At 41.8% G+C, this 23045-nt stretch overlaps 1 protein-coding gene and 1 long non-coding RNA gene across 21 annotated transcripts in view; both read left to right on the top strand.

The window, feature by feature from the left end:
• The window catches only part of KALRN (kalirin RhoGEF kinase), a 687608-nt gene that overhangs the window by 315651 nt on the left and 348912 nt on the right, over nt 1-23045 (top strand). The gene's annotated exons all lie outside the window — the stretch shown is intronic.
• Nucleotides 10445-21248, top strand: LOC134761108 (uncharacterized). The gene is made up of 2 exons (XR_010139340.1): nt 10445-16720; nt 17407-21248. It is a non-coding gene; the product is annotated as an uncharacterized LOC134761108 (long non-coding RNA).

The raw sequence follows: 23045 nt of genomic DNA, 5'->3' as shown, positions 1-23045 counted from the left end.
CCTCAATGTGGGCCCTACTTTGGGCGTTGTACAGAGCCCTGGGCCTCACCCAGGGAGGCTCCCAGCCCCAGACAGACTATGTGCTATGGGTGCAAAAAGAGATGGCATGTCAACAACCAAGCAAGAACAGGAAAGTCATGGAGCATTACTGCATCTCTAGGGGAGCTGCAAGCATATGCTGAAAAATGAGAGGCCTTCTAGGAGCCAGAAAGACCATGTCAGCGGTGATCTGAGCCCAGGGAATATGGGTGGATTGGACCCCACCTGTGGGATAAAGAAAGCCTCATATAGAACCCTTGTGCACTGTTGATGAGAATGTAAAATGGTGCAGCCACTGTGGAAAACAGTGTGGAGGGTCCTCACAAATTAAAAATAGAAGTACCATAGATCCAGCAATTCCACTTCAGGGTGTATCCCTAACAGAATTGAAAGCAGGGACTCAAACAGATTTTTTTTTTTTTTTCGAGACAGAGTCTCGCTCTGTTGCCCAAGCTGGAGTGCAGTGATGTGATCATGACTCACTGCAACCTCTGCCTCCTGGGTTCAGGTGATTCTCCTGCCTTAGCCTACTGAGTAGCTAGGATTATAGGCACCTGCCACCACACCCGGGTAATTTTTTGTATTTTTAGTAGAGATGGGGTTTCACCACGTTGGCCAGGCTGGTCTCGAACTCCTGACCTCAAGTGATCCACCCACCTCAGCCTCCCAAAGTGCAGGGATTACAGGCATGAGCCACTGTGCCGAGCCATCAAACAGATATTTATACTCACATTTTCACAATATTCAAAAGGTGGAAGCAACTCCAGTGTCCATTGACGGATGCATGGATAAACAAAATGTGTTCTATTCATATAATGGAATATTATTTAGCCTTAAAAAGGCAGGGAATCTAACATATGCTACAACATGGAGGAACCTTGAAGACATTATACTAAGTGAAATAAGCCAGTCACAAAAAGGACAAATATTTTATGATTCTATTTATACCTAGAGTAGTGAAATTCATGGAGATGGAAAGTAGAATGGTGGTTGTCAGAGGCTGGGGGAAGGGAGGAATGGGGAGCTATTGTTTAATGCAAGCTTATCCAGCCCATGGCCCATGGGCAATATGTGGCCCATGATGGCTTTGAATATGGCCCAACACAAACTGGTAAACTTTCTTAAAACATTATGATTTTTTTTGCAATTTTTTTTTAGCTCATCAGCTATCATTAGTATATTTTATATGTGGCCCAAGACTTCTTCCAATGTGGCCCAGGGAAGCCAAAAGGTTGGACACCCCTGATTTAATTGATAACATAGTTTCAGTTTTGCAAGATGAAGAGTTCTAGAGATGGATGATGGTGATGCTTGCACCACAACACTGTGAATGTACTTAATACCACTAAACTATACACTTTAAAATGGTTAGAATTGTGTTATATTGTGTATATTTTACCAGAATAAAAAAAGAGAAAGCCTCATAGCCAATGAGGACCTTCTGCAGAATGAGGTGGACTTTGCCAATGTAATAGACACAGGTCCCAATGCACCTTATGATGGACAAGATGCAGCACAGATCCACAATATCTGGCCCTGGGTCATTCCTCTCTAGTCTGTTAGGGGCCAAAGGATGGGAGAGGGCCACAAGTATCCCCTGACTGCTGAGAGTGGAGGTTGTAATACGTGGGGTGGTCTGTTGGAATAGGGCCATCCCATAGCCTTGGTGCTTCTGCCTGTGGGCTGTCCTATGGCTCAGCACTCCTCACTTAGAAAGGACATCCCCAAAGCCACCCATAGCCCTGACCCAGCTCAATCTTCCTTGCCCTCTGCCTGATATAGCCTCAGAGGCAATGCTAACCTTGGTTATAGGCCCATGTTTTGGTTATAGGCCACAGTTTTTGCATTTTGTTACAACCATTCAAGACCCATGGCCATCCCAGTCCCATTTTTCCCAACTGTTCCTCCACCTTCTCACTGACGCTTGGTATTCCTTTCACGTGAGACAATGCCTTTCCATCAGCAGCAAAGACGCATGAATTTAAATTCTTGCTAAAGAAAGAATGGACACAGTTTTGAGAGCTTATGTTTCCATTATATAACTTGTCTTATACCAATTCTGAATGATAGGTAGTATTTGCCTTGTTTTATAGAAGACAACACTGAGGCTTAGAAAGTTCTTCCATGTGTCCAAGTCATCCATCTTGTCAGGGGCTCTGCTGAGATTCAAACCCAGGTCTGTTGGATTCCAGAGTCATGTTCTTATCCTAATTCCATGCTGTCCCTCCTTATTGAGGTATAGGAAGTGGGCATAAAATTCATTTCTGGGTGCCCATTTGCTTATGGGAAGTGTGGGACAAAGAGAAAGGGAGTGAGGGTGGGGGATGTTGCCACGCTTATTGACATCCATTACAAATTTCCTCTGGCCATTCCAATGAGTAATCCACTGGCATAATCCACATCTCCCTGACTCTGCTTTCTGATAAGACTGCATTTTTTTTGAAAGAGAAGACAGAGTTCTAACTTCCAAAAGGCTCATGCTTTTAGGAGGCATGTTTGCTCTGGAAAGGAGAAAAGCAGATGTGAGCTACAAAGGGAGCACTTTACCTAGGGTTTGTGAGCCATCCCATTACCCTGAAATTAGCCTCCAGAGCTGGATCTTGTAGTTGTGGAATTAATCCTGCCTTATTCCTTCATCCCCACTCTGGGAGACTGAGCGGCCCAGCATCCTGGGCTTGTTAGTCCACATAGGAAAACCAATGCTGACCATAATGAAGGCAGGTTGACTGTCAGTAGCAGCCTGTCTGAGACCTGCTTTGTTCTGTACAACATGATTGCCATGTTTAGGTGGTGAAAACGGGGTAATCTAGGCAGGAAAGTGTTCTTCTTTCTCTCTTGCTTCTGCTCTCAATTAGATGAGGGCCACTGGGAGAAGAGGAGTGGATTTAATCAGGAACTGAAAAGTTCTCGAGTAAGAAGAGCAATGACAGAAAGCCAAAGCATGGACACTCTTGTTCTTTGGGTTGCTGTTTATGAGATGTGTTCAGGAAGGCTATATATGCTGTGGGGTAGGAGCCTGGGGTAACTTATAAGCAATACTCTAAAGGATCATGATTCTGTGAAGGGACCTCTTTCAGCCTTATCATTTAGGATTCCTTTACCTGAGGCTGATAATGAGAAAGGAATTCTGAGCACCCATTCTCTGTATTTAGGTTCAAAAAATTGTCTTGAATGAAAGCAGAAAGACAGCTATTACATCTGTCACAGCTCCTGGAAATTTGTCCTTCTGCAAGGAAAAGCAAGCCCTCAACAGAGGGAATGGCTACCCACGGGGAGGGGTTGAGGCAGTGTAAAGCCCCTGAACAAATACATTTCCACCCTTGGGATAGTGGAGGCATCTGTGATTCTTACCAGTGGTCAGTCTTTGTAGTAAAGACATTTAGGGCAGCTATTAAAATAGACGTAAATGATATCTTTGAAGAATTTATGTGGCAATCCATTATCCTTCATTAAACTTTAACTTTTGTGTTTAATAGCTCTTGAACAAATTTTAAACAAATTCTTCAAATGCCATTTGAAGATGAATTAAATATTTGAGTCCTCAGTTCATCCTGCAGATGGCACTCTTTGAATGGCTGACATAGAAGCTGAGCTGACTGGGGAAAGGCTTTGCAGTCATGACAGCCTCCCTAGGGAGGAATCCAACATTCAGAGTGAAGGCCCAGAAAGGGATACACCAGGGGATCTGTGTCTACAGTTTTCTAGTCCAAGCTGCTGAGGTTGTGCGTGCTCAAATAGAAGACCTGGGCACTGGTGGGAACCCTTCCTGGTCCTTAGTCAAATAATGGACTCAGTTTGCCTATAATCTCACCAAATGACTCAGGCCACCGAGTAGTTTTTAAGAGACACATATTTTAAGAGACACTAAGTGTCATCAAGAATATAAACAAGTGTAAGATGGAGTTCCTGCTCATAATAGGATGGCTGTCAGGGGATAGATGTGTCCATGTCTGCCCAGGTGGTGGAATAGAATGTGGTACTGTTATATTGTCCTGAGATATTTGCTATTACGAGGTAGGCGAGTATTCAAGTGCCTGTGGTTTACATAACAGCTGTGCCTGCTCTGTTAGTGGTCTGCTTTATGGCCTCATTATCTAAAATGCCAGATTTTCTGTACACTAATTTAGTGAAAAATTAGCAAGCGTTTATGTTCAAATATATATTATCTAAAGCCTCAGAGCACCAAATCACATTTAAGCAGCTAGACATATTAAGTAGCATTAGTGTAACATTTTTGAAAGAGCAATTTAAAGAAAGACTTAAAGAAATAGAAAAACATGGGCACAATTAAGTACTTTATTCAGTAATCTCTGGTTACTTGTTTCTCTATCCAACCCTTGTGATTTTTTTGTTTTGTTTTGTTTTGTTTTTTTATCAAACTTGACTAGAACACACTTAAAAAAAATCATTCTGAAACTGGAAACCATCATTCTCAGCAAAGTAACACAAGAAGAGAAAACCAAACACCGCATGTTCTCACTCATAAGTGGGAATTGAACAATGAGAACACATGGACACAGGGAGGGGAACATCACACAATGGGGCCTGTTGTGGGGTAGGGGGCTGGGGGAGGGATAGCATTAGGAGAAATACCTAATATAAATGACGGGTTGATGGGTGTGACAAACCAACATGGCACATGTATACCTATGTAACAAACCTGCACGTTGTGCACACGTACCCCAGAACTGAAAGTATAACAATAAAAAATAAGAGCTATTATGAAAGAAGAATTAACAGAATGAATGGATAATCCAAACAAGTGGTAAGAGAAAGAGTCAATGATGACAAATGTTCTGAACTCTGTAGGCAACTGCATTGTGCTATCTTGATACTTTGTTGACTTAGTAAAACTGGAACTATAAAAAAAAATCATTAAAAATAGGTAAGAATAGAGGGAAGGCATTTTAGTGGATTTATCAGTGACCTTGCCCACCGAAGATACTCTGAGTACAATCAGCAAACCTACCATAGTAATAAGGGCAAAATAAAATAGGATAATGCACAGAGATGGAAAGTCTGTGCCCTCAGAGTTGGACAATAGCCCTCATCAATTTTCATTTCCCATCAAGTTTCTGTGTTGGGCACTGTGAAAAGTTAGAGTTCCACAGTTTCTGCCTTGAGGAACTCAAAATCTAATTTTAAAAAATGCATCAAACATGTTCTAATCCTCTAAGAAATTCTGTGGCAAGAAAGGAGGCATAATGTTTGCTCCTTTAGGATTTTCAAGGGGCATTTCTAGTGAAAGCTACATCATCTGGCAATTCAGTTAATATGCGGTGATGCAGTGACCTTCAAAGTAAGTTCCTTCTTTCTCTTCTTGCCAGAGATGATGACCAATTATAGCAGCTGCAAATGCAAGCAGAAGGAAAAGGTGGGAGAGCTTAAATAGATGCTTTTTCACACTCTAGGTTCTTAGCAAGGATGAAAGATTCTTAGGCAAGTGAAAAAAAAATAGTGAGGAAGAAAGCCAGGAAAATGCAGAAAAATTAATGTCATGAAGTGGGCAAGTGGAGGAATGTGAAGCAGCAGAGAAATAAAGGATAGTCTTGCCCTTTGGATCTTGCATGACACGTTTCCCGTTGGGGTGGATTCAGAACCTTCCCTCCCTGGAGCACTAGGGAGAAGTTATTGGTATGAGCTGATGGGAGACCATCAGTAATCACACTGAGGATGAAAAAAGATGTTATATCTTGTGGATAACTTCCAGTCAGGGGTTCTGAAGGTCACTTTGTGTGGATATGATGTAGAAAATTGGGAGAGGGCAGGAGCCAATATCCAAGGTATTATAGAGAGCCTACCATGAACCTTTTATTAACCCCATGAACTGTCACCCACATTTGCTGCTTCCTTTGGGGAACAAATGGCACATTCAGAAGAAATTGGGGCTTTATTCCTAATGACATAAGTTCTGAGTAACAAACTGAAAGATTTGAAAGCACAGGTGGCGTTTTTATCTCTTGTTCCATGTGATGGCAGTAACTACAGCAAAGAAGGGAAGCTTTGAGAAACAAATGCCTGCCTATGTAGATGGTGTTTAAAAAGTTTTCTGGACTGTGTTCTACAGAGCCAGGATGATGGGCTTCTGGCAAGGGATGGAGTGCATCTTGTGAGGACTGGGAAGGATATACGTTGGCAGAAACCTTGATGATCTATATAGAAAGATTTAAATGAATTTTAAAGTAGAGGGAGAAAATAACCCAGTGAAGCCAAAATCAGATATGTCAGGCTTTACACAGGTGACATAGAAAAAGAGTGTTATAAATAAAATGTGCTTAGATAACCTTAGGTTTCAAAAAATACCAAGAATACAGGTTGCAAACAATATTTTTAGGCTTCTGTATAAATAAACCAACAAAAGGCATGTGTAACAAGTAGTGCACTTAAACTTTTAACACAAGAGGATACATATAATAGGTAGTCCTGAGACCTCAGGATATTGAGCTTATAACTAGAAAATGGCAATAGAAGAGGATTCTTTGTTGAAAGGACTTGTTCTAATGGGAAGAGTGACAATGTATCAGGATGCTTCACGTCTATATGAAATCTACAAACCTGAGGGTGGAACCTTATGCAGAAACAATGAAGATAAGAGGAACACAGAAATGAACCATCATGTTTGTGGAGAGGACCGTAGTCTGCCCCATCAAATGGGAGACATGGAAAATGCTGTTCTGAGATTATTTCAATTCTGCTAAAGGAAAACTATGGTCATAGTGGGAATCCTCAAGCTCCCTGGAATCTCCTGGAAAAATCTGTGATACTGTAAATGAAATCAGTTAAGTAGGTTAGAGCAAAGGGTTCTATGTGGTAGAATGTGAATCATTGTAGAAAAGTTCAAAAAGTGTAGTTTGTGTATAAACTCGCAAGAACTTTGACCTGTAGATGCAAGGATTTAGACTTTATTCTTAGAGCAGAGAGGAATGTTAAAGGCTTTTGAGTGATAATATAAATTAAAATATAATATCTAAACCAGAGAAATAATAATTATATTGTCACTGTTTAGATCACATGTGGAAAATTGTGCCTAATTCTGGAAAATATATTTTTATTTTTTATTATTTATTTATTTATTTAAATTTGAACAAAATGAAGGATCTTTATTTATTTTTTATTTTTTTCTTTTATTATTATTATTATACTGTAAGTTTTAGGGTACATGTGCACAATGTGCAGGTTAGTTACATATGTATACATGTGCCATGCTGGTGTGCTGCACCCATTAACTCGTCATTTAGCATTAAGTATATCTCCTAATGCTATCCCTCCCCCTTCCCCCCACCCCACAACAGTCCCCAGAGTGTGATGTTCCCCTTCCTGTGTCCATGTGTTCTCATTGTTCAATTCCCATCTACGAGTGAGAATATGCAGTGTTTGGTTTTTTGTCCTTGTGATAGTTTGCTGAGAATGATGATTTCCAATTTCATCCATGTCCCTACAAAGGACATGAACTCATCCTTTTTTATGGCTGCATAGTATTCCATGATGTATATGTGCCACATTTTCTTTTTTTTTTTTTTTTTTTCGCGTATTGTGCAATTCCATTTGTGTGAAATATCTGGAATAGGTAAATTCATAGAGACAGAACGTGGATTGGTGGTTGCCAGGGTCTACGGGAAAGGGAGAATGGAGAGGGTTTCCTTTTGAAATGATGATCAGTCAACAGGGTGTAGGGTGGCACTTACAAAAGAAAGGGCAGCTCCCACTGGAGTCAGGTGGCTACAGTTGAGAGTAGTCACATTCTTGCAGGGTAGAAGACAGAGTACTCTTTTGGAAAAGAGTATTTATTTATTAAACTATAGTTTAATAAACAAGATGTGACACAATCAAACATTGGAGATAGGAGAAAATTTAGAACTACTCCATCAATATGGTGGCCACTAGCTGCCTGTGGCTAGTTAGATTTAAATTAATTCAATTCCTTTTTTTTTTTTTTTTTTTTTTTTTTTTTTTTTTTTTTTTAGTATTTATTGATCATTCTTGGGTGTTTCTCAGAGAGGGGGATGTGGCAGGGTCATAGGATAATAGTGGAGAGAAGGTCAGGAGATAAACACATGAACAAAGGTCTCTGGTTTTCCTAGGCAGAGGACCCTGCGGCCTTCTGCAGTGTTTGTGCCCCTGGGTACTTGAGATTAGGGAGTGGTGATGACTCTTAAAGAGCATGCTACCTTCAAGCATCTGTTTAACAAAGCACATCTTGCACCGCCCTTAATCCATTTAACCCTGAGTTGACACAGCACATGTTTCAGAGAGCACGGGGCTGGGGGAAAGGCCATAGATCAACAGCATCCCAAGGCAGAAGAACTTCTCCTAGTCAGAACAAAATGGAGTCTCCTATGCCCACCTCTTTCTACACAGACACAGCAACAATCTGATCTCTCCTTCCTTTCCCCACACTTCCCCCCCTTCTTTTCAACAAAACCGTCATCGTCCTCATGGCCCGCTCCCGATGGTCGCTGTCTCTTCGGAGCTGTTGGGTACACCTCCCAGACAGGGCGGCCGGGCAGAGGCGCTCCTCACTTCCCAGACGGGGCCGCCGGGCAGAGGCGCTCCTCACTTCCCAGACGGGGCGGCCGGGCAGAGACGCTCCTCACCTCCCAGACGGGGCGGCCGGGCAGAGGCGCTCCTCACATCCCAGACAGGGCGGCCGGGCAGAGGCGCTCCTCACCTCCCAGACGGGGCGGCCGGGCAGAGACGCTCCTCACTTCCTCCCAGCCGGGTGGCAGCCAGGCAGAGGCGCTCCTCACCTCCCAGACTGGGCGGCCGGGCAGAGACGCTCCTCACTTCCTCCCAGACGGGGTGGCGGCCAGGCAGAGGCGCTCCTCACCTCCCAGACAGGGCGGCCGGGCAGAGGCGCTCCTCACCTCCCAGACGGGGTGGCCGGGCAGAGGCGCTCCTCACTTCCCAGATGGGGCAGCCGGGCAGAGACGCTCCTCACTTCCTAGACGGGGTGGCGGCCAGGCAGAGGCGCTCCTCACTTCCCAGACGGGGCGGCCGGGCAGAGGCGCTCCTCACTTCCCAGATGGGGCAGCCGGGCAGAGACGCTCCTCACTTCCTCCCAGACGGGGTGGCGGCCAGGCAGAGGCGCTCCTCACCTCCCAGACGGGGCGGCCAGGCAGAGGTGTTCCTCATCTCCCGGACGGGGCAGCCGGGCAGAGGTGCTCCTCACTTCCTCCCAGACGGGGTGGCAGCCGGATGTGCCACATTTTCTTAATCCAGTCTATCATTGTTGGACATTTGGCCATCACTCCCGCCTTCCATAAAACATTATTTACTTGAAATGGAACATATCCAGTTACTTCAGCTTCACAATCATGGTAGCCTTCCAACAATTGTGGTGTATTTTGTCAATATCTTTTATTTTTATCAAGGCGGGGGTAATGGGTTTGATAATTGAAGGCTTCCTATAGATGAAATAAGAATAAAAAGTATAGTGAAGCCAATTTTCGCTTAATTCAGATGTAACTTCTAACCATGGGTTGCTTTTTTATGAGCTGTCCAAAACAGAGTGAAGTGCCTTGTGATGTAGTGTGCTTCTTCCCACTGGAGGTTTTCCGATACAGGCAACCTTTTTTTCCTTAGGATTAAACACCTTCAACTCTCTCCCATCTTTTTTTTTTTTTTTTGAGACAGTCTCGCTCTGTCACCCAGGCTGGAGTGCGGTGGTGCAACCTTGGCTCACTGCAATCTCTGCCCCCCAGATTCAAGCGATTCTCCTGCCTCAGCCCTCCAAGTAGCTGGGATCAAAAGCGTGAGCCACTACACCCTGCTAATTTTTATATTTTCAGTAGAGACGGGGTTTCACCATGTTGGCCAGGCTGGTCTCGAACTCCTGACCTTGAATGATCCACCTGCCTTGGCCTCCCAAAGTGCTGGGATTACAGGCGTAAGCCACCGCACCCAGCCTCTCCCATCTTAAAAACAAATTAATACAAATACAAGCCACCAAGAACAGCTTCTCTGAACTCTACTTTCCTCTCTGTTTCTCCTTCCCTTTGTAGTCCAAGTTCTTGATAGAGGAGTTTATATTTGCCGCCTCTACTTCCTCACCTCCTCCATTCCCCTTGACCCCTGCCATTGGCTTTTGTTTTCTCTGGCCCACTGTGGTTAATCTTACCAGGGACTCCAACAGGAGTCTCTGGTTTTTATTTGCTAATTTTATTATTTATTGCTAAATCCAAAAGACACTGAACAGATTTTTCTTTTTTTTTTTCTTTTCTTTTTTTTTTTTTTTCTTTTTTTGAGACAGAGTTTCTCTCTTGTCACCCAGGCTGGAGTGCAATGGCATGATTTTGGCTCACTGCAACCTGTGCCTCCCAGGTTCAAGCGATTCTCCTGCCTCAACCTCCTGAGTAGCTGGGATTTCAGGTGCCCGCCACCACGCCCAGCTAATTTTTGTATTTGTAGTAGAGGCAGAGTTTTGCCATGTTAGCCAGGCTGGTCTTGAACTCCTGACCTCTGGTGATTGCCCACCTTGGCCTCCCAAAATGCTGGGATTTACAGGTGTGGGCCACCACACCTGGCCACTTAACATGTCTTAATTGACTGCTCTGAAGCATTTGATCCTGTCACCCACTTCCGCCTTTTAAAGCCCTCTTTCTCCAAGCCTTCCTTGACATCGTGCTCTCTTGGTTTCCTTATGACTTTCTGGCTGGTCCTGATTAAACTCTTTTCCCTTTTCCCCAGGATTTGTTCCTCAGATCTTCTCTTCTCACTTTATACACACTCCCTGAACAATTTAAACTCTCTCTCAGTCTCAGCAGCCACCCCTACTCTGATGGCTTCCAAATCCATGTCTCATCTCTGGTTTCACCCCTGGTTTCGATATTTATAAACCCATTGGCTCTATGGACACCTCTATTGCAATTTTCAGAGGGTTCCTAAACTCAGTGTGTCCAAAGTTTATTATATCACCTCCCACCCCTTCCGGTGTGCTCTTATTCCTGCATTTGTTATACCAGTGAAGGCCACCAACCACTGACTTGCTTGAGCCAGAATCTTGGGAGTCATTCTTGATTCTTCTCTTGCTCTTCCTCATCATTGAGACTATTGCAAAGTCTTATTGATTCTGCCTCTTTCGTGTGTTTCTTTCCTTCCATCCCCATTGCCACTGCCTTAGATCAGAGTCTCATTATCTCTTGCTTGGAATACTGCAATATCCTTCTGTTTTCCCTGACTCCAGCCATTGTCTTAAATCTATCCTCATGCTGCCACAACAGTGGCTTTCCTCAAATGCAATCTCATCCTCATGATCTCCAATGGTTATGGAACCTATAGATGGCTCCCCATCAGGATAAAGTTCAAACTCTTGATAATATAAACCCTTTATGACCTGCCCATTACTTTGTTTGGCTTTATCTTTTACCCTTCCTGTGTTCCCTCTATCCCACCTTGTATTTCTGTTGTCCTGGAGTTTTCCTGAGCATGCCATGCTCTCAAGTCTCAATGCTGTCTCCTTAATCCTTCTCACTCCTTTAACTGACCAGCTCCTATCACCTTCAAACACTTGTCTCAAGTATACCTCTTCTAGGAAGCCCTCAGTGGCCTCCTTGGTTTGGATTGGGTGCCCCTTTTCTAGTCACCTAGTTACTCTGGTCATATCTCTATTATGGTAGTTAGCACAGTGCCATAATCAGTTTTATGCTATCCTCACTATCTGGGTGGACTGTGACCTTCCTCAGAGCAGTAATTTTGTCTCAGTCTTTTTAAACCAATGCCTAGCACAGTGTTGACCCTGACATGCAATGGATTCTTGAAAGATAAACGAATGAGTGCTATGGAACGAATGCCTTTGTTGGGCGGATATCAGGCCAGATGATCTCTGAGGTCCCTCTCAACTCTAAGAATGATAAGAGAGGTAGATCAGATGAATATTTATAAGAACACAGGCTCCAGAACCACATAACCTGGAACATATCTGAGTACTATCCTGATAGAATTTGCAAGACTGCCCTGTGCTGGGGGTCACCCTGATTAGCCCCAGCCCAGGGTCTGGCACTTTGGAGGAAGCATCTTTTGAGTCAAATTTTGAGTGAGTTCTTTGGACTCTTTGTATTTTTTTAATTAAAGAAAGCTAAAAAAGAATTCAGATGAAGCTATAGGAAACCACTCTTGACAAGAAGAAATGGCAGTCCTTACTGTGTCCATTTTCCCAGCCCCACTAAGTTTCCATGATTTATCCAGCTGGGATCATTATCATCACACTGAGCCTGACTACCTGAGGAGGCTTTAACCTTCTCACTCCGTTTGCTGAAATGGAAGGAAGTCTTTTTATTTTTCTTTTTAAAAACTCGCTGTTATTACAGGTAAGATTGGCCTTTTCCAAAGAGATCTGACAGGCAACAACAAAACAAAAATTAGACAGAAGTGGTATACTGTATATTGACTTTGTAGTCAGCATACTGATTTTGAGTCCAAGACAACTCGTCCAGTCACAGACTGCTTTTGATTCAATATAGTATGTTCACTGGTTGCCATTTTTTTCCTTCTCCTTTTTGAGAAGGAAATGGCCTTAATAACAACAACAATAATAACACCTACTGAGTACTTTCTGTGTGCTGGGCACTGTTTGAATTATTTTTCTTATGTTAACTTATTTATTTCTCAAACATCCCATGAGTTATTAATATATATTTCTAATTCTCATTTATAGATAGGGAATTTGATGCACAGAGACTAAATGAGTAGCTCAAGTTGATAGACCTAGTGAGTGGTGGAGCTCAGATTCAAGCCCTAGTAGTCTGGCTCCAGAGTCCAGGCTGTCAACCACCCTGCTGTGGAGTCTCTTGATTCAAAAGAATCTTGGATGTCTCTGGGATCAGGCCTGGTGGGGTCCTCATTTCCATCCCAGAGCCAGTTCCTAGCCCTTTTTCCATGTGTGGGTCTGGGTCATCCCTCAGACAGCTAGCTGCACATTAGCACTGTGGCTGTAGGACCCCTAAGTGATACTTTTTTCCTCCTTGCCTTTAAGATTTCTGTCAGACTATCATGAAGGGTCACCTTCAAGGTCCTCCATGACATCTTTTTAACCCAAAAGGTGTCTATGCAGCCTCAGGCCACATATGACTGACTTTTGCCCTTCTCTGCCTGTCCTCTGGTATATCTGAAGCACATGTAAGAATGATTGGTGACAGCTGGCTCTGCTCTTTGCTGAAGCTTGGCCTATTTAACAATTGATTTGGCCGGTATCTGGCCTGAGTCTTCATTTCTATGTTCTAGCACAAAATGATGGACTATACTTGGCCCAGACCAGATAGTTATTTCATCCCTTTCCTTTTACCTTTTGCTAAAATTAAGCTATCACTAATGAAATGTCCTAGCTTTCAAAAATCTACCCCCCTAGTAGTCCCCTATCTCCATATGAGATGTTCCCTTTAGTTCTGATTTCCCCTCTACTGGGACATATGATATAGTGAAGCAAAGCATAGCATTTGGGGTCAGTCTGTTTTTTCCACTTTTGGCCCTGGGCCTTGTGATAATCACTTAAGTTCTCTGAGCCCCAGAGTTCTTCTCTCTAAAATGAGAGTGACACCTACCCTGAAGAGTGATGTGGAGATTAGAAATAATATATGGAAAGTACCTAATCGAGAATTTGATTCTCAGGAGATGCTCCATAAATGGCGGTCTCTGTGGCAGCAAATGGTGATCATGTTGGTGCCTGTGGCTGGTAATAGAATATATTTAAGCTTCACTCCCTTCCAGGCAAAGCTGTTGAGTCCCATGCTGTCATCTCTCAAGATTCAGCGTGGTGTGGTCTACTTAGCTATGTGGGAAAGAGTAGGCCTGTGCTTTGAGATGGCCAGGTGCCAAAAGGACAGATCAGCTGCAGGTACCGACAAACATCATCAAGCGTTAAGTGTTATGGAAGAGATGGGTGCCCTATTTGACCAGTCAAACAAGGAAAGCCAATAAAGTAATGGTATATCCTGCCTAGGGGCAGGGAACACCCAGCAGCTGGGCATCCAGGAGCCAGTGATGTTCAGCGACCCAAGGTGGAGGCTGGACAGTTTGCACCTGGGAGGCTTTTAACAGGTAGCCGGGCTGTAGCCGCTGGGCTGCAATTCAGATGCAGTATTCTTGGGGTACCTGGTAAGGTAATGGCTGGCTCTTAGGAACAGGACAAAATTGTAGTTATGGAAACTGAGTACCAGGGCAAGGCTGCGTTGGCTGCCAGTGGAATCTGACATGGAGGACAAGTCTGTCAGGGAGATGTGCGATTCCATTTGGTGTGTGTCACTGGGCTGGAGCTGAGCCTGCCATGGGGCCCCAGAAAAGGGAGAAAGAAGTAGAGACACTATGAGCCAAGTGAGAACAGACTCTCCCTTCTAAAGGATTCTCTGCCTAGTGGCCCTCCTCAGAAAGAGTGGAATCACTCAAGTTTCACAAATTTTCACAACATATTTTACCTTGCACAGTGAGAGTAACACACCAATAGGAAGAATAAAGTTAATGTCTCTCAGAGAGCATTGGCATGGTTTAGAAAGGAAACAGGGAAAGCTATTCCAGAGGAAAGCTTTCTTGTCTGCCCAGTATTGATTCTGAAAGCAAACCATTTATTACCATGTCTTCCAATAATTAATTTCAACACAAGTCAACTTGCCCAGATTAAGAGAAGCAGAATCAACTTCCTTTCTCTTCTCCCTTTCTTTTGTTTCTGTGACACTGTGAGCAGGGTGGGCCTCAGGAGTGTGCTTGCTGCTGGGGAAGCCAGCATTTGTCTACGCTGAAAGAAGAGGGAGCATGTGATGAATTTGCATATAGGAGGAATGTATGCAAATTTCACAAGACTATTTTGCCTTCACGAAAAGATTTGGAAAAGTATTTGTAAGGTTTTAAACCTATGCTATAAAGACAAACATACAAGAATAACTGATAATAACTACCATTTATTGAAGGCACGCTTTTACAAGGAATACCTCGCTTAATCTTTGAAACAGCTCTATAGAGTTACTGTTAATATTTTCCAGATGAGGCATCAGGCTTAGAGAGGATCATTCAAGTGGAGGCGGCAAGATGTGAACCCAGGTAGGCTGCATTTCTAGCATACACACAAGAGGAATTAAAAAAACTGGAGTTACTCAACCTTCCTTCTGATTTTTTTCTAAAGGAAGTTTCTACTTTTTTATTTATCTTTTTTATGTTTAATTACAAAGTTACATATTTTTCAATATAAAACATACAGACAAGCAAAGAGAAACAGAAATAATCCACCCACTTGGTTGTCTAACTCTCTAACAGTTGCTAATACTTTCTGTTTATTCTCCCAGTTATTCCTCTGTTTATGTGTATATGGTTACATTTAGTAACCAGTTTTTCTCATTTAATGATATAGCCATGGTAATAGATGCATATCTACAATGTTATTTTTCTTTGCTAGTGGCATTTTTAATATTAAAACTTTATATTCTTTTCCAGATTCTAGTAACTTACAGGCTATTAAAACCAGGTATAGTTGTAAGTGTGTAAAGAGAAGCAACATTAGCATTGAAGACAGGGCTGGGACTAAGCCAAGCATTCAGAATTTCTTCCCAAGAGAAAGCTTCAGAGAATGGCAATTTACAAGAACCCTCCCAAGCCTTTCCAGTTCCTCATTGTAGGTGTGCATATATTACAGGGCTATGAGGACCTTCTGAGTCCATAAAACCGGCTGGGGTGGGGAGTAGTGATGGTGGCAGCAGTGGTGGTGGGGAGAGCTTCAGAACAGTAACATTTGTAGCCTCTTTATTCCTCCTTCTCCTCTTCCTCTTCCTCCTTCATCCCTTCCCACTGGTCCAGGTGTGATTTGAGGTGGGCAATGCTTTCCAGGCCCCCTGAGACCTCCATGAGGCAAGTACTTCCTGGCCGTGGCGTTCAGGGTAATGGGGGCAAATCAGGTTGTGGGGGCTGACGGGTAAGAGATTTGAGAACATGTGGGTAGATGAGGCAGCTGGTGCAGGCAATGAGGGAAAGGAACCAGCATCAAAGAGCCCTGAGGAAAGGGGCTTCAGGCAGTATATTAAGCAAACCAAAAAATAAACACACATCACCAACAAAAGCAACCTACCAGGCAGATCTGTCTTTTTTCTCTGCCAATGAGCAACTGGAGGCATTTTCATAAACCAATTTTGTTCAGAATAAATTTTTAACAGGAGAAAAGCCCACTCTCAAATTGTGACAGGAACAGATCATTACATCTGAGTTATTCCACCTGGAAAGGTAGCCAGGTTTGAGACAGAGGGAGCTGAGATCTTATGGCCTCCTGCAGGTACCAGGGGACATCCAAGCCTCATCAGGATTGGTGCCTTTGTTTGTCTTGGGATGCACAAGGCATATGCCCAGCTAGCCCAAGGTACTGCCCTTTGGATTTAAATAGAGATTGGTGCAGCTGTCCTACTGCAATCTAGGAGCCAACAAAACAAATACTGGCAACTTCAGCTATAATTACATATCTCTATGGTGTTTCACACCATGGGCTATTTTGTACAATATATCTGAGCCTCGACAATGCCAAATATGGATTGAAATAGCTCCGGTGGACTTTGGCTCATCACCTGCCTAGAATTTTAAAATATCACCAAGGGAAGGAAGCCATGGAAGAGGCTAAAATGGGAACTCCAAATCCATATGATGGACATGTTTCATTTTTCTTTTTCTTCAGGAGGCTTTGACCTATGGACTCTTTAGTGTCCTGGGAATTCCCAAGGTCAGTTTCATTTGCTTAAAAAAATACAGCTAAGAGAAGAGGATTATTTGGATATAGATCTTGAGTCTGATTCATCCGCTGTAGCTGTCACTCTGACGAAACTTTGCAAGTTTATAAAGTTAGATTTAAGGTTTGGATATCCCAGTTACCCTGATTTGATCATTATATATTATATACAGGTATCAAAATATCACATTACTCTAAAAATATGTACAACTATTGTATAAAATAAATTTTAAAAAACTTATAAAGTTTAGGATTTACTCCAAGAAACTACATTTTATCATGACTTCAGGGTGCCAGATGACCTGGACTAAGGATAATTTCCTAGATTTTCCCTTTCTTCACTCTATGCCTTACACAAAGATCACTTGAAAAATTAGTGCCACAATCTCCCCATCAACAAAATGGGAGTTGCAGATTCTTCCTGCCTTTCTTCCTTGTGGGAAGCAACAAGATCCAGTGAGAAGTATACAGGGATTATAATACTTGGATGGGAGGCCAGAGCTACCCCACCTATATGTACAACTCCCCTAACCTTAACAAGCCTCAGTTTCTACATCTACAAAGTGGGAATGATATCTATTCCATTTTAGTTGAAATAGGCATGCAGTAAGATAATGTACTTAAAAGTACTTTAAGTCTAGAGCACAGAGCAAATGTAAATTGCCATCATTATTTTTCAGGGGATATGGTGACAGTGGATGAGATCATGTCTGGAACACACTCAGAAAAGAAGAAAGATATGGAAGAGATTGATGATATTGCCCCATCCCAGGAGTTTCCCAAGAGAGGGAATGTGCTGACCAGTCTCTGAGTTTAACTGAACTCTTGATGCCCTGGGCTTCTTTCACTGTTTGAGGGCCAGATTCCCATGCGTAGCAGGATTAGCCGGGAAACTTTCCACATTCTAAAGCTAAAGCTAATGATTTAATGAGCAAAATCTCTCCCTGTTCTGATGTTTATTTATATAAGTTTAGGTCAGTAGGACTTGGGGCAAAAGCGGTTGTAAGTGGAAACAGCATGATGCTTTGCATTTAGAGTTCTCTGTCGGTTTCTTTTCCCTGCCCTTCTAATCAGAGAAAAATGGGCAGCCCTGCCCAGTGGCCTCTCAACAGCAAGCAGTGTTGCCCCACTTCAAGACATCAAGGGAGTGCTACAGTGCTTCTTATATCTACCTTTTGGGGATTCTGTGAACTTATTTATGCCTAGCTAGATCCTGCCTCTAAGCCAGCTTGTTCTTGTTTCATTATGTCACCATCCACATTAACACCATTGCTTAATTTTCTTTTTCTCATATGGAGGGTGGATTCATATGGAATTACTTATGGTTCTTGCCTAGGCTTTTGTGACTGTGAGGATTATGGATATAGTCTGTGGTCATGGAAGATAGCTCTTGGCCTGTGGATGTCAGGAACAGTCAAGAGTTTCAGAAAATTAGTTGAATGATGGGATGGGAGCCTGAACCTCATGACCCTTCCCTGTCTCATGGTCCAATCTTCAGCTATTTGGATTCTGCCCTTTCCCTGAAGAGCTTTATGTGGTGAGACTTTGATCTCCTGCAGCTTCTCTGCTCTGAGGAAATGTTGCAATGGCTATGTCTTTTCACTTAATCTCCTAAGGAAAGGAAGTGGGAAGAACATGTTCCTGCTTTGAAAGTGGGGAGCCAGAGGTCTCAGATGGCCCTGGATTTTGCTCGACAGTGCATGGTGAACAGTCCTTAGTGGATATGTGGTGTTTCTTTTGTCCTAAAGCAAATCTCTCAATCCAGCCCTGTTTGAGAAGTATGTGCATATGGCCTTGTCATTAGCATAGGTCTCCTTCCTCTTGTCTTTCTCTCCTCTGACTCCCTCCCACCAGCTTTCCACACCAGACAGCCACTCATTAGGGCTTATCTCACAGTGAGGACTACAGCTGGGGTCTCTGCCTCTCAAACCGTGCTTCTCTGAAGACAGCTGTTCTGCCTGGAGTGCTGTTAGACACTTCTGCTGTGCTCCCACAGTGAGCTTTCCAAATCTGTACTATTGCCCATGCCATTCCCTTTCCTAGCAGATTACTCTTTGGCTTCACATTCTAGGCGTTAAAGTTGGCTCAAAAAGTCACTTCCTGAAAATTTCTCCAGCCTTATCCCTCCTGCCCTGATCACTCCTTTACCAAGTATGACCTCAGCATTATATTGCTAATTTGTGCTACTGTCACCTTTCATTTCTTTCATGTCCTTGGGGTCTATATAACTTAATTGTGTAGAGAACCAAGACTTAACCCTAGGCACCTCATGGAGAAACTTTTCAAATTTTGTTTTTATTGATGATGAACTCTGAAATACAGTTTATGTTTTTCCATGCCTTATATACTGAGCATTCTGAACGTAATTCACCCCTTTAAAAATGAAGGGGGTTACCTATGGCAATGTCCACAAATCCCAGTCATGAGCAGAGACACAGTGAGAGCCACTGCAGAAGCTAAGTTTTTCTATTTCTACTCACTGTTGGGTCTCTCCCAACACTACAGTATGGTTCTAGGGCTAGTGTGCATTCCACGGGGCCTAATCAGCTACTATACAGTCTCTAGAGCAGCCTTGTGCCTGACACCTACATTTCTGCTGGTTGATGATGATGATTTTAACAGTATACCTGAGGAAGGTGAGATACAAGTGGACTTGGCTTTCTAAAGCCATGCTGATAGCCCATTCCTAGAGTGAACCAATGAGACTAGACAAGAGAGGATGATTCTTCTAGATCTGAGTGTTACCTGTTATCCCTTTCACTTTGCATTACTCCATGTTTGTGTTGCTAATTCTCATTTAAAAGGCCCTAAGCATTTCAATCTATATTAGCTTGTCAGTTTCACACATGGAGGAACCCAAGGTCCAGACTCCCTGCCTGTCATTCTGTGCTGCTGTTAGTTTTATGCCATGACATTAAGGCTTTTGACATTTATATGGTGGTGATAGGGAATGCTTTCAACCAAAACTTACGGTGCCACTTCAGACATAGGCTCTAGGGGTGTGATCAGAGCACCTGCTTCACTTTTAAGTACTTTCAAATTTGGCGTGTTTCTTACTTCTGATGGCTGAGGAAAACAATTCAGGGTTATGAATAACTGATGCTGGCATTGTGCCCAGGGAGAATAATTTCTAGGACTTCATAGGTGATCATTTTTAATGAGTTTTTTTTGCATATGTATGTCATACCAACATCATGTTTCTTCTAAGCTATGATAAGCAAGGTCATAAAGTCCAAACTGAGAAAGGTGAAATGTCTGATTGGGGCTACAGAGACATTTTACATGTTTTGTGATTGTATATTTTATTGTATTTCTTCAAGCATTCGTGTCTTCAGGCTCTACATAACTAGAAAATGCATTCATCTCTAAGATAAATATATTTGTAATGAAATTTATTTGTATTTCTAAATGCACTCACATTTTCACCTGTCAATTGACAAAAATATATTGAATCCTTATCTTTCCCTTTTAAAATTTCTTTGGTGTTTTTCAAATTTTGGAGAAAGTCCTGTTTATTGTAATAACAAGTGGAACATTGCAAAGATGTGTAAAGAGCTAATTATTCCTCCACTCCCACATCCCAATTCCACACTCCCAAGGTAATCAGTTATCTTGTACATCTTTCTCTTTCTTTTAAATTTCTTATTTTTTAATCAACAGAAACATGTATGTATGTATTTACTATGTACAACATATTGTTTTGAAATATATATACATTGAGGAATAATGTATAGCTAATTAAGAGATGCATCACCTCACATAGTTATCATTTTTGTGGTGAGAGAACTTTATATTTACTCCCTTAGCATTTTTTAAGAATACATATATTGTTAACTGTAAATGCTGTCTTGTACAGTAGACCTCTTGAACATATTCTTCTATCTAATTGAAATTTTGTATCTTTTGGCCAACATCTCCCCAACTCCTCCGCCTCAAGACCCCCCACCTCACCACCCCCAGTTATCCCAGCTCCTGGTAACCACCTTACTCTCTGCTTCTGTGAGATCAACTTTTTTAGATTTCACATATAAGTGAGATCATGCAATATTTATCTTGCTGTGCCTGGTATATCCCGCTTAGCATAACATATTCTAGGTCCATTCATGTTGTCAAAAATGACAGGATCTCCTTTTTTATTGCTGAATAGTATTCCATTTTATTGTATTTTATTACTGAATAGTATTCCATTGTCTATATGTGACAGCACTTTGAAAAGCTTATGGAAAATGGAATTAAAAATAAAAATATATATAAACGTTATTTGTCAACACAAGTTCCATCAAGTTCAAGACACCTTTGTAAGTAATGATACCAGCCATTTAGTCCATCCCTAAAGAACCAAAGGTCCTGGGAATTTAACCAGGTCAATGTATGTTCTTAACTCAAGAAAAATGGATGCCCTTTAAGATTTTTTTTATGATCAGGATACAAAAAAGATATCAGAAGGAGCCAAATCAGGACTGTAATGTGGATGTCTAATGATTTCCCATCAAAATTCTCAAAAAAAAAAAAATACCTCTGTTTAGCTGAGAGAAACGAGCAGGAGCATAGTTTTAGGGGAGAAGGACTGTCTGGTGAAGCTTCTTGGGCATTTTCATGCTAAAGCTTTGGGTAATTTTTTCAAAACACTCTCATAGTAAACAAATATTATCATTCTTTGGCCATCCAGAAAGCCAACAAGTGAAATGCCTTGAGCATCCCAAGAAACTGTTGCTATGGTCTTTGCTCTTGACCAGTCTGCTTTTGCTTTGACAGGCTCCCACTTCCACTTCTTGGTAGCCATCGCTTTGATTGTGTTTTGTCTTCAGGATCATACTGGTAAAGCTATGTTTCACTTCTTTTACAATTCTTCAAAGAAATACTTCAGGATCTTGATCACGCTTGTTTAAAATCTCCATTAAAACTCTACTCTTGTCTGCACCTGATCTGGGTACAATCATTTTGGCACCCATTGAGTGGAAAATTTGCTCTACTTTAATTTTTCAGTCAGAATTGTGTAAGCTGATCCAACTGAGATGTCTATGGTGTTGGCTATTATTTCTGCTGTTAATCATAGGCATGAACAAGATTAATTTTTTTCACACATTGATGTGGATGGTCTGCTGCTATGGGCTTCATCTTCAAAATTATTTCACTCCTTCTTAAAATGAGTTAGCTATTTATAAACTGTCAATTCCTTTAGGGCATTGTCCCCATAAACTTTTATAAAGCATAAATAATTTCACCATTCTTCCACCCAAGCTTCACCATAAATTTGATGTTTATCCTTGTTCAATTTTAGCAGAATTCATGTTGCTCTGATTGGGGCTGTTTGAAACTGATGTCTTATCCTTCTTAGTACCTCAAACTACTTCCTGTTCAGGTATGTTATGACAAGTTAGTATGAGTTTATTTTGGTGTAAAAAAGTTGAAATCCATGCATAGTTTCCTTTTAAGTACTACACATTTCCTATGAACTTTTTGAAGACCCTTTGTCCTCTTCATCCATTTATTCACTGATGGGCACGAAGGTTGAGTTCATATCTTGAAGGCTGAGTTCATATCTTGACTACTGTGAATAGTGCTGCAGTAAACATGAGAGTGAAGACATATCTTCAACATAGTGATTTCATTTCCTTTGGATATATATCCAGTAACAGAATTGCTGGATTGTATGGTAATTTTATTTTTATTTTTTTCAGGAAATTCCATACTGTTTTCCATAATAGCTATACTAATTTACCTTCCAACCAAAGGTCTTACACACCTTTCTTCTTACAAAAATAAGGAAACATTTGCAAGACAAATGTTTCTGCTTACTTTTTGGAATAATGTTTTCAAATTTTTTTTACTATTTTTAATTTTTTTATGGGTACATATTGGTGTACATATTTATGATGTACATGAGATGTTTTGATACAGGCGTGCAATGTGAAATAAACACAGCATGGAGAATGGGGTGTCCATCCCCTCAAGCATTTAGCCTCTAAGTTACAATCTAATTAAATTCTTTAAGTTGTTTTAAGATATACAATAAAGTTATTATTGACTATAGTCACCCTATTGTGCTATCAAATAGTAGGTCTTTTTCATTCTTTCTATTTTTTGTAGCTCTTAACCATTCCTACCTTACCCCCAACTCCCTACTACCCTTCCCAGCTTCTAATAACCTTTCATCTACTCTCTATGTCCCTGAGTTCTATTGATTTGATTTTTAGATCCCACAAATAAGTGAGAACATGAGATGTTTGTCTTTCTGTGCCTGGCTTATTTCACTTGACATAATGACCTCCAGTTCCATCCACGTTTTTGCAAATGACTGGATCTCATTCTTTTTTAT

Source organism: Pongo abelii, chromosome 2 (assembly GCF_028885655.2).
Source record: "Pongo abelii isolate AG06213 chromosome 2, NHGRI_mPonAbe1-v2.0_pri, whole genome shotgun sequence".
In the NCBI taxonomy this organism is placed as follows: domain Eukaryota; kingdom Metazoa; phylum Chordata; class Mammalia; order Primates; family Hominidae; genus Pongo; species Pongo abelii.
The sequence above is the reverse complement of the archived record's forward strand: the minus strand, read 5'-3'. Positions and strand labels throughout refer to the sequence as shown.